The following is a 13192-nucleotide window of genomic DNA, read 5'->3' on the forward strand; positions in this document are numbered from 1 at the left end:
ATATATGTACCCAGAGAGAGTTCCGTTTTCAATATTCATTACAGAGCTTCACACTTTTCGTTGATTAATTTAATGTACGATTATTTTTGGCTTCATTTATCATTTAGGTTAGCTGTCCCTTTTAGACCTTAAATTGCGAATTAGTATCTCTGCAAAGCCGGAGATATTTAATTCACCTCCTCGAACACCTAGATGTCCACTGGAGAGATCGTTGAAACGTTTACACTCCCTCCCTCAAAAAATCAAGGAATGTTCAACTCATCTATGATAAACTAGTTTTATGTACTCAAATTAATATTATTATTTTATATTTATTTTTTATTTAATCAGATATTTTACTTAAAAATAAATATAAAATAAATCATTTAATAAAAATATTTTTGAATAAAATATATTAGCTACACTTTAAAATGTTAACAATGTCTTATAATTTTAAAAAAACCAATCTTTTAAAAAAATGCCTTATTTATTTTTAAATGAAGGGAATATACAATATATATTGAAGGTTTAAGTTAGATTTCACAGTTTCCAAATTTATGGGCATCATTAAAATTTAATGACAGAGCGGAAATGTCTGGAAAATAAAACTTCTAAAACGTCACAACTCGAGCAAAAAAATAAATATTAACGAGATATGGGCACGAAATCTAAAAAATCAGCTACATTCTTTGTAACTTACAAATAATGCTACTTTATTTGAGCTTGACATTCACATTCGTTAATATATTTCCAAAAAATTTATGCATTTCAAAAATTACATAACCCCTTATTTCAATAATATATATGATTAAGAAATGCGTGCAAATTGTATTACTCAGTATAACATTTCTTTTGCTACGGTACTTACTACTTAGTATAAATCTTATATTTTATATTTTTTGATATTAATTCAAATTGTTGTGATTTTTATTTTTAATAATTGTAACAAAATATCTTCATATTATTTATTTTGTTTTAAAAAATTGAGGAATACATGCCAGGCTGGAGACAACCAACTCCCGAACCGGTAAATGGTCCCATTTGAACTTTAGGGTAAAACAGAAAGAAAAAGTTTTTTATTTGAAATTTTAGCCAGTTCAATTTTAAATTTTTTATTTAGAAATTGAAAAATTATTCAAAATAAATATCACTTGCTTAAACGTTTTAATTTAATTTTCCATATGCAATTAAAGAGGGAGTGGAGATATATTATCGCAAATATTTTCATTACAGTTGCCCCCAAAAAGTGTGCAAATATAATTTTGATTGTAATAAAATAAAAGGGCATGGAGGCGGATCTGAGTAGAGCCCACGTGTTGAGCACCGCCCTTTCTGAAGGTCGGCTGACACCGGAGTGATGGCACGTGTCTTGGAATTATCAGTTTACGGAATGAGGACCTCTTCATCAGTTATTCGGATGCAAGCAATCAGCTCTTAATATACACTCCCTCCATTTTTATTTGTTAAAAAAATTATATCACATACTTTAAAAAAATTATTTAATTATATTAATTATATTTAAAAATAAAAAAAATTACCTATAATGCTCTTTATTAATTGTATTAATCAATCTTTTATTAATTTTTTTGATAATTATGAATGATAAAATTATAAAGGATAATTTAAAAACTTTACAATAAATGCCTATAATTTTATTTTTATAAAAAAATTAAAAGTGATAATTTCTTTTATTAATGAAAATGAAAGGAATATCATTTGATACTCTTATTATAAGTAATTTTGTATAAAAAATATTATTATATTTCCATTTTTTTATAATTTTCTATAAGTAGAGTAACCTGAAATATTTTGTTGTTAAAGATATCAATAAAATTTTTCTAAGAAAATAATATCAATAATTTAACTATTTCTTATTAATTTTAATGAGATTATTAAAAGTCACGGGAGGAATAAAATATTCTACGGATACTAGTAGTATCATTTTTTAATTAGTCTTTGGCAAAAAAAAAAAAATCATTTTTGAGTTAGTTCTGTCTTCGATTCCATCAACGCCAGTTATTACGCTACAGTTCGATTCGATGAATGCATGGGAATTAAAGAGACATCAGAAACTTCCTTCGAAGGGTTTTCTTGACATCTTCATTCTCCATTTTGATAGCAGAAAATGTAATACGTATAATATCCCATGGACGACAAAATTGCACCAGCTTGGTGACTGCTACACTCCTCCATTGGCTGCAAATTTGCATCATTGCGAGGTCCATATAATTAATAATGCACCATGAATGATAATGGTGGTGCCATGATGAATTAAATTTTTATTATGCATTATTCCCGTTAATAGTAACTCTTTTTTAATTATAATGAGAGAATCAAATAAAATATTTGCACCTGTCTTTATTATAAAACATTTTCTAAAAAGAATTTGCATTTAATATAAGACACATAGAGGCTTATTCATTATCACTTTTTCATTTTATTCCTATTATACATTTAATTCCGTGACTTATCTTTCTAATTTTAATAGGGATAAAATTAAAAAAATTATTTTAAAACATATTTAATGAATTAACCATTATTTCCTAGTTTGTAAAGATGTCATATAATGGGACAAAAGGGAGTGATTAATTAACATGATTGAATTATAACAAGAGAGTCGTTGGAGATTATAAAATATTTGGGATATTTCAAAAAAAATTGTTATAAATTAATAATATTAATTATTATTTAAATTTGTTTTATAACATATAATTTAAACACCACCATTATTTGAAACCATTTCTGACAATGGTTAAGATGTGTTTATTGCCTAGTATTTTAAAATTTTTGTCTATAAAAAACGGTGGTTGTCATGGGTTGTGCCCCAGCTTTTGTACTTTTAAGTTCACTCTTCTCTTATATTACTATATTGTTACCCCTGTCTCAAATTATATAGTATTTTTAAAATTTTTTTATTTTAAAAAATAAAATATTTTAAATAAATGAAGGTTTTATTAAATGTATTAATTTTAATTTTATTTTTTTATTTTATAATTAATTTTTATCCCTTCTCTTTTTAATATATTAAATAAGAAGTATTTTTAGAAGTTTATATTTTTTAAAAAAGATAAAATTGTCAAATATATTTAATGAGATTTATTAATATATAAAATTTTATTTAAAAATATGTTATAATTTAAAATAAAAAAATATTATTTTATTTATATTGTTGCTTGAATTTATTTTATAAATTGTTGTTGTCTCGGATCCTTATTTATTTTGTAAGAAGTCTGTTTAACTTTTATACGATGAAATAGTTTCTAAAAACAATATCTTTAGACACATACTGCCACTTTACCTGCGGCTGCCAACGAGAATCACTAGTCTAATTGAAACGTGGCTTCAGCTGAAAGCAAGCAATCCGCTTTCCAGTTAAGCTCCGAGCGCTGTCATTGTCGAACCTGACAACATGCAATCTTGATCGCATTGATAAACAGGTCTCGTCTAGGAGGACAACCTTGAAATCCTAGACAGATTTAGTGTGTTTGATTTTTAATTTGATAAAAATTTATTTAATAAAATTTAGTTTAATAAAAATAAGTTATTATAATAAAATTTATATTTAAATATATTTTTTAAAAATGAATTTGATATATTAAAATTTATTTAATTTGTGATAGTGAAATGTGCTTTTAAATATACAATTATCAAAAAAGACATTAATTTATAATAATTTATAATTTTTATTATACAAATATAATATATTTAAATTATTTAAAAAATGTGATAAAAATTTTAAACAACGCAAAATTTGATTTATAATGTTAAAAATTTAATCTTTAGTTATTTGTACTTTTTTAATTTGTAATTTTAGAAAATGTAATAAATATTTGTAGTTTTTATTATACCTTAATGTTAAAAGTTAATATGATTAATTATTTAATTTATAAGGATAAAAATTTGATACCTAATTATTATTATTGAAATGATAATTATATTTTTAATGAATTAATTATTTTTTAAATAAAAGAATAAGATATTAAACTTGGAGTAGTATGATCAAATAACATCCTACTTTTTAAAGTCACTTTTCAAAAGCTCAAATAGTTACATTTCAAAAATTTACTTTTAGTCACTATTTAAATGTGTTTTTAAGATGTACTTTTTTATAAAATATTCTACCCAAATAACTTTTAATATTATGAAAGTGAAATTTTGCTTTTTGAATATAATACGTAAGAAAACCAAATAGGCCCTTAGATTAGCCCACTTTCTTCCTTTCATTTTGTAATATTTTTATTTAGGCATATTAACAATAACAATGCATTCCTTACTCATAGAGTTGTGAAAGGAGCAGGATCGGCTCTTATGAATCTAGCCCTTATAGGCTCGACTCGTAAAGGCCTATGCCTTTAAATCTAGTCTTTCATTTTTTGCCCTTTTTATGAGATTTGGTCCTTATTTATTTGAAAGGCTTAGGGTTGACCCCGCAAGTCCTCTTCTGAAAAAATTTAAAAAAATAAAATAAAATTAAGCACTATAAATTAATTAAAATATTTTAAAATTTAAAAAAATTAAAATCTTTATAATCTTTTAGAAATTAAATAACACATATTAGAAGTCTGGTAATAAAATTTAAATCTTAGTTACAAAATTTTATTTTTTATAAATACAAAAAAATAATTATTATAAAAAATAAAAAATATCAAAAAATTTATACTGTATACTGATATTTATTAAATTATATTAAATTAATTTTAAAATAAATTAAAAATAATAATAATATAATGTGTGTAAGATTAAGGCTTCAGGCGAGCAAGTCTTTAGTTTTGAACGCATGTCTCACCAAACAAAAAAAAATTAATAATAATATAATAAGACTTGAAGGGTTGCCGAGCTCAGATTATTTTTTATAAAATTTATCAGGATTAGGCCCTCAAACCCAATTATTTAAAAAAATTATTTTTAAAATTTAAATTTTTATTTAAATATGATCTTCAAATTTAGTCCTTTAAGTTGGACCTTTATTTTCGACACTATTCCTTAGCCTACCATTCATATTTCACACCTCATCACTGCCTTTTGACACTTGCAAGAGTTTGATATAAAATTCACAATTGATTTTTCTAATTTTTAATTTCTATTTATAATTTGGATAAAAATTATAACACACTCCCCATTTCAACGTGAACCTGGGCACGTAGTCAAACTATTGGTAAAAGTAACCATAGTGGAGTCTTTTGTAGAAGTAAGATCTTTTCAAAGATCTTGCTTAGGCTATAATAAAAGGCAAGTACTGCTATCAACGTCCACTTGCTGCTTCTGAAGAGTGGTATATTAAGTTAATGACTAATAAGAAATTAAGAATAACCCTGCCAAACTCCCACTCTGGCTTTAGCAAATGACGGTTATGATTCAACTACGCCGGGATGGGCATCGAATCTGAGAAATGAATTTTACCATTTTGTCATTTACAAATAATATGATTTGTTATGAAGTTCATACTTGATATCAAGTTTTATATCATGTTGAGATTATTATTATTACTATTATTATTATTATTGATACAAGAGATTATTATTTTTATCACTGCCTGTTCTGCACCTTGTTTATACAGTCACGAGAACCCAAGTCGCGCGAAACGATGAGACCATCCTCCCCTGCATGGTTGTAGCCTTTTGACGGAGCCTGCAACTGATTTGGTAACCGGTTGGATTGGATACATAAAATTGAGGAAAGCTAGTCGCCCCCCAACAAAAATTTAGTTCCATTTTTTTATCATCTTACTTTCATTTAATTAAAAAAAGAATTCTCTCTCTCTCTCTCTCTCTCTCTCTATATATATATATATATATATATTCAAATTTACCCATATACATCTTATTTATAAATTAGTTTTAACATATTTTATTATAATCAATTTTAAAATTTATTAACTCTATTTAAAAATTTAATAAATTATTAACTTTATCCTAATTAAATATCTATATTTTAGTAATATTTTTCATCAACATTTAATGAAGAGTATAAAAAAGAAAAACTTATTATAAAAATTCAGTGATGTAACTTATAAGTAAAATAAAAAAACTAGTTTTATAAATAATACCAAGGGAATAATAAAATTTAGGAAAAATAACAATTAGGGTCCCTATAAAAATATTGATGACAATTACAAACCTTAAATTATTAAAATTTCAATAACAAGCCATGGTCTTTGTAATGAATTATTTTTTATTGATTGGCTTGAGATTCACAATAAATTTTAGTAAATTCCCAACTAATGCTACAAAGATTCTCAACTAATTTTTGTTGATTTTTCAGGCAATAACAAAAAATTACAAGTGATTGATTTATAATTCATAACTAACTTTCATGAATTCTTAATTGATACTACCTCCATCCTAAATTATAAGATACTTTTAAAAGAGTTTCTCTGTCTTGAAATATAAGACACTTTAGGTAAATTAAAGTTTCATTAAATATGTCAATTTTAATATTATCTTTTCTCTCTCTATAATTAATTTTCGTCCCTTCTCTTTTTAATATATTAAATGATGGATATTTTTAAAAATTTATATTTTTATTTTGAAAAGAAAGGTTGTTAGTTGTATTTAATTAAGTTTATTAGTGTGTAAAATTTTATTTAAAAGTGTCTTATAATTTAAGATAGAAAAAGTATTACAAATAATTTCAATTATATTTAGTAAAATTTATAAATGATTTATTTATATATTGATAGTAAAAAAATTGTAAATGATTGTCTTACAATTCACAAATGATAATCATAAATTTACTTAATTTTTTAAGTAATTTATTCATATATTGACGATAAAAAAATAAAATTCACAATCAACTCTTGTAAATTCCTAACTAACATTATAATTTCAAGTATATTTAGTAAATCTTTTAAATAAATATTCACATTTTTTCAATTGCAATTAAAAACCGTAATCTTTATTAAAATTTCAATAATTAAGAATTTATAATTACGATTAATATTTTTATAAGATCCCTAATTGTCAATTTTCCTAAAATTTATTCAAATTCACTCTCTTCACTCTGGAGTGGAAAGAATCACAAATTCGGGTTTCTAGGGGCAGTTCTACGATTTGGTTTTTATTATAGTCTGGCCAGGTCTTACTTATGACATTAGTATCTAAACAGTTGAAGGATTCATTCTTTATTGGTTGAATTAAACATACCATCTTGGGCGCTTGGCCAATAAATAAACATACCATCAAGCACACTGCACCCTTTGACAAGCCGTGACATCTACCTCAAAATAACCTTTACAAGGCATAAATCCAAATCAAATTGAAGCCAAGCGATCTCAGTACAAATGTAATAATTTAGTTTGTAATGACACAAGAGTAATGACACAGAAAACAACAACAACAACAACAACAACAAACCTTTATCTCAATAAGTGAAGTTGGCTACATGAGTAATGACACAAGTCATCAAAAAGAAACATCTCACTTCCTGGCAAACTCAGATGCTTCCCGTCTCATACCGTGGAGGAATGAGCCATCCGATCGATCCACTGAACTAGAAAGACAATATTTTGCCAGCACGGGTAAAGCATGAATAGGGGATTTCAATTCCAGCACTCTGCAGAATCGAGGACGCAACTATCGTCGACGTCGAGGAAGCTCATTCTCTTTCCCATCTGGACCAATCAGCTTAATCTTGTATGAGGCCATTGCAGATGCTCTAAATAAAGGAGGTTGATTTCAAACAAAAAGTACTAAAAACACGCTACACATATCCAAGATAGCAAGGTATTTCACCAGGACGTACACCTGTCAATTGATCGTGGCTCCTGACTAGTTTGAAGCAAGCAGTGAGAGAAAACCTTAACAAGTGATATGGGGGATCGGAAATTGAATCAATAGCACTAATTTGATCAATTATAAGAACCAACCAATATCTAACAATACATCACCAGAAAGGGGGGCAAAAGAAAGTCTAACTAAGAATACTAATTGGTATACAATGAGCATGAGTTCAGACTCAATCCTGGAAAGTGAAGTTAAGATTAGGGTGAGGGTGAAGTACTTTCAGAATAATTTTGCAAGACACAGAAGTTCAGCCAACAATTCAACATTCTCCTTCTTTAACCATGAGAGAGAGAAAAAATTACTGATAGTATCATATATGCGTAGCGAAGCATGCATTTGGTGAGTGTCAAATATTTCATATAATTTATTCTATGATGTCTTACAACATGGTAGCCAGTATATTATTACACAGGAACAGGTTAAATAAACAGCAACTTTAAAGTTTCTCCACTAACACAACAAGAACAGAAATCCGTATGCAATCTGAAGAGATGTGCATGTCTAATGACACATTTCCTGTTTTTGAAGGGTCCAAATCCATTAAAACTACCACCTATTATCTCCCCCCGTTAAAGCCCTATAACAGTGCAAATGAGAGGCATTTAAGCTGAGTTTGGTACATGGAAAAAAGATTTGAGTAAAGAGAAAAGGTGAGAGAAAGTATTTTTAGTTGTGTCTAGCAGATGGCAAATCAACTCTCTTGGATCCACAAACTTCTTATATTTATGCAAGAGAGCTTTCCTATTCCTACTCCCATTCTTATTACCACTAAGTACCAAACAGGCCCTTAGACAAGAAGGTTCAATAAAACCTAACATGCGTGCAGATGAGAATAGTAGGCACTTTGATTTCAAGCACTTTTGATACAAAAAAATTTATGCCTTTCATTATTAACATTGAATGGAACCATTTCCATTCCTGTTCAATAAGGCAATTGATTTATGAAGCACTATGAGAAGAGTAAGCTAATGGCTCTCTACTCTTCACTCGAGGCTCCAAATTTATAACTATGCGGAGATGGATATGAAAATAGAGATAGATATGGATGTAGAGATGAACATGGTGTTTAAAAATGTGTTTGATATGCTCATGGAAGTGACTGATTATTTTTATTCAATATTAATGTTAAAAATATAAAAAGACTAAAATGCCTTCATCCCAAAAAAAATTTTCCCCAACCCAAATGATAAAAAAAGGGACCACCCCTGTAACCTAATCGAACCAGAAATCAAATGCCATATACAAAAATGGCGACTCAGATCGATCAGAAATCAGATGGTTTGAGATCTAAGAAGATTGGGGTTTGGCCCAATTACTCTTCTCCGTTCATCATCCAATACACGGTGAGAGAGAGAGAGAGAGAGAGAGAGAGAGAGAGAGAGAGAGAGAGAGAGAGAGTGAGAGGTGCCTGGCGATAGAGGGATCCGATGATCGCGGTGCCTGTGCGGGTACGCCGCTGTCTGGTTCGCCGAATAATGACTTCGAGATTGCATGAAGATGCCACTGGAAGCCTCTATCACGCCTTCTGCAAGGATGATTGGGCAAACGACGAATCTGGACTTGGACGAATCTAGACGAACAGCGTGAGAGACGGTGGCTGAGCAACGGAGGTCGGAGATCGAACGCCAGAGGTCGGAGGTCGGTCCTCACGAAGCCTAGTTCGACGGGAAGGTTGAGTGGTTGAAAGGATTAGGAGTAAAAAATGAAAAAGCATCTTGGTATTGCAGAACTGAGTTTTTCAATTCCATTTCCACCCTCTCAATTATATCATACCAAATGGGCCATGTATGGACGGCCTTGTCCGTCCCACTGTAGTAAGGAACTTCATTTGCTTGAAGTTCGTCAAAATCAATAATCTATCGGATTTGATATTTCCTAGGCATATTGCATGAATAATCAAAGACAGACCCGGGCAACTCTAGCAGCAGCACTGCATCACAACACCAAATGAATAAAGAGATTAATTCAGAATGGACTGACTATAATGTCTGGTTCTTTCTATTGAAATCTTTCTAGAAGATGACACTCTGGCCTTTCAGTAGTAAGGTAAGGGAGCAAAATCAACATAAGCATAAGATTTATAGGCCAGCGAAAGTTCCCACAAAAAATTATCCCTAGCATAAGTTGTAATGTGCTAAAAAGCACCCGAACAATGCTCACTTAGCACAAAAATCAGTTACAAAAGAACACAATTTCAGACATACAATACTAACCCTATCGCAAGCCGGAACAACTATAAACAAAAAGGCAGCGTTGCAGAGCTCGGAACAGTAAAAGAAAAGAAGATCCAACGAACGCAGGCATTCATTACAGTCAGCAGAACAGAGAGGCTGACAGAGCTGGGAAGAATGGAAGCAGCCAGTGATCACAGTAAAAACGGGAAAGTAGTAGAGCGGAGAAAACGAAGTGGCATAGAAGACGAGTGAGGTGAACAGCTTAAAACCCTGATATGGACTACGGAGATTGGAGGGAAACCAAAGCCGCTAAAAGGATGCCTTGCCAGTTGCCACCTTCCGCATCTACTGGAAGGCCAGGGGGGCCAAAGGTCCTTCTATTCTAAACCTAGGCAACCCTGCTAACTTAGTACATGTTTGGATAGCATAATAATGAATTATTTAAACCAAAATAATTTATTATAAAAAAAATTATTTAAACAGTAAATTTATTTAATAATTAATTATTGAATTAGAATCACATTTTAAAATAAATTATGAGAGATTGTTTATAAATTTAATTTTACTATTAAATAATATATATTACTTTTTAAATAAAGTTTAATGAATTTAATAATATTAAATATAATTTTATTAATAATTTAATTTTAAAAAATAATATTCTTTATAATAATTTATGCAGATAAAATTAATTTCAGTATTCAAATAGATTACATCGTAATATAATTAATTATAATTAATAATACTTAAGTGAAATTTAAATAAAATTTTAACTTCTTTTAACTGAAGCCTAAACCATCCTCTAACAAATGGTGAAGGTTATATATATAATTTAAATTTACTAAAAAAAAAATTCACCTCCAATCCCCATTATACATGAGTTACAAGCAACTTTTTTTTTTTTCCCCTTAATGTCATGTCAGACGTATATTAATTTTATAAAAAAGAGCTTTGACTTTTAAAATTGGATTGACATTAAGAACTAGAATAGGCTAAAATAGTTTTAGAACATTTACAGTAAATGCAGATATAAAGTAAAACTCATTTTCTTATAATTTTTCAACAGGGGTAATGAACATGAATATGGCGCGAATATTTAGAATTAAAAATACCTTCATAATAGTGAAGTTATTAATATATAAAAAGCAGATTTAGTATTTTTATAGCACTAAGTATCAATGAAGAAAGTTTATTCTAAAATCAAAATCAAGATAATTTAACATTTTTTAATATAAAATAAAATGATTTTTAAAAGAGAAAAGCTTTTTAAATGGGAAGAGAAATGGAGTAAAACTTAAGGAAGAATTTCAATCAGGCTCTCGGAATGAAAAAATCTGCAAAGAAGATGAAAAACAATTTAAAATTTCTCTCCAAGTTCAAAGGCTCTAATTGTAAGTGAATTTTTTGTTGAAATAATGCAAATACTTTTGTCCAATATTTTCAGAACTAGACCGGATATTGAACCGAAAAAGTCAGAGGTTCACGGTTCGTATGGTTCAATCGAATTGGACCAATAGTTAAACCGATGATGTAATAATTAAATTAAAAAAATTATATATATTATAATCTAAATATAAGAAATACATATGAAATTATTATTTAACTTAAAAAAATCAAATATTTTAAGTTTATCATGATTTAATAAGCCACATGATACAACATAATATCAAATGATTAAAAAAATTAGTCATTTTTTTAAAAAAATTTGATAAAAATAAAAAAATTTTGAACAATCTGATTTTTGAAAACCGGATCCGTTTCTCAGCTTGATTTCGATTCTCGATCTGATCGCAGGTTCGAAACGGTTTAAACCCTAAAATAATTTTTTCATATGAATCAGACCAAAAATCAGATCAATCGACGATTGAATCGGTCCAACCATCCAGTCCGATTTGATTTTAAAAACACTGCTTTTGTCTCTCTCTTTCTTTTTTTCCAAAAAAAGTCCCCTATCATTGCTAGGGAGCTTTACTGCGATCTTGTGGTTCCAGTGGCTAGCAACAGTGACACTTTTTAAAATATATATATATATATATATATATGAAAGGACATGTGCATCATTTTAACAAACAATTTAATTACAATTAAGTCTTTAGGCTTGCGAAGTAAATTTAGACTCCTTTGAGATTACTTTGTAGATTTCTTCATTTTAAGAGCTTTAACTAAAATTCTCCCTAAAATTTAAGTTTGTAGATTTCTTCATTCTAAGAGCTTTAATAGAAAATCTCCATAAAAATGAAGTTTAAAGGATAAAAAAAAGTGGAGGAAAAATTAGCAATAGGTAAAATAATATACTCTTTCCATCTCAAATTATAAGAGAACTTTAAAAGTATTTTGATGTCTCAAAATATAAGATAACTTGAAAACAATAAGGTTTCATTAATAATACTTTTCTAATATTATTCTTTCAGCAAAGAGATAATTAAAATGATATTATAGTGTAATTATTAAGTGTGTATGAGCATTTTTTAAAGTGTATAGTTTTGTTTTGAAAAGGTAAATGTCTAAAGTATCATCATTGAGCTGTAATGGTGTGCATAATGTAACATCCAAAAATTTAATCTAAAGGTTAGTTTCATTGAATGAGAAGTTTAATTAGTTAATTGAGATGATTGGAAGTTAATTGGATAGTTTGGATGGCCATTTGGGTCTATTAAGCTTTATATTGGATTTAAAGTAGGAGTTGGGAAGTTTATGGGCCACCTTGAGTCTTGGATATTAGGCTTAAGTAAGATTGTTTGTGTTTTGTCATCCATTATGATGAATGATGCTTTATGTTGTGGCAGACGCAATGAGATTTTAAATGTTGAGTCTCCAATTCGAAACAATAGAGAGAGAGAGAGAGTTTAAGAGGGTGGATGAAAGGAGATGAGGGAGGCTCTACTAGGGTTCTGTTTTAATTAGCGTCCATTTGAAGTATTTTTGGCCTTCTAATCTCTTGGGTAGGCTTTCATTCTCTCTTTTCTTCTCCTTCTAGGCATCTTTCTTAATTTTTTTAAGACAGGAAGCTTGGGTAAGAATTCTTGTTAAGTTCTAGCTATTCATATGGCTCATTTGAAGTTTAATGACAGTTTTCTACCTTTCTAATCTTGGGTTTAAGCTAATGGTAGTTATTAGTACTACTGATTATGGGTTTAAGCTAACCCTAATGCTAAGTAAGCTAGACCAAGTTAATGAAACTTATTAGCCGTGTTTATTTAAATTAATGAAAGTTAAATAAGTTAATGAAAATGAGAAATGAGGTTGATTCAGTTAATC

General features: G+C 28.5%; 1 long non-coding RNA gene across 1 annotated transcript; it reads right to left on the reverse strand.

The window, feature by feature from the left end:
* Nucleotides 1–7192: 7192 nt before the first annotated feature.
* On the reverse strand, nt 7193–9150 carry LOC129314934 (uncharacterized). The gene is made up of 2 exons (XR_008594334.1): nt 7720–9150; nt 7193–7632 (listed from the first exon to the last, which is right to left on the reverse strand). It is a non-coding gene; the product is annotated as an uncharacterized LOC129314934 (long non-coding RNA).
* Nucleotides 9151–13192: the final 4042 nt, after the last annotated feature.

Source organism: Prosopis cineraria, unplaced genomic scaffold (genome assembly GCF_029017545.1).
Source record: "Prosopis cineraria cultivar Desert tree isolate PC_DT_omini unplaced genomic scaffold, ASM2901754v1 PC7, whole genome shotgun sequence".
NCBI classification, from domain to species: Eukaryota; Viridiplantae; Streptophyta; class Magnoliopsida; order Fabales; family Fabaceae; genus Prosopis; species Prosopis cineraria.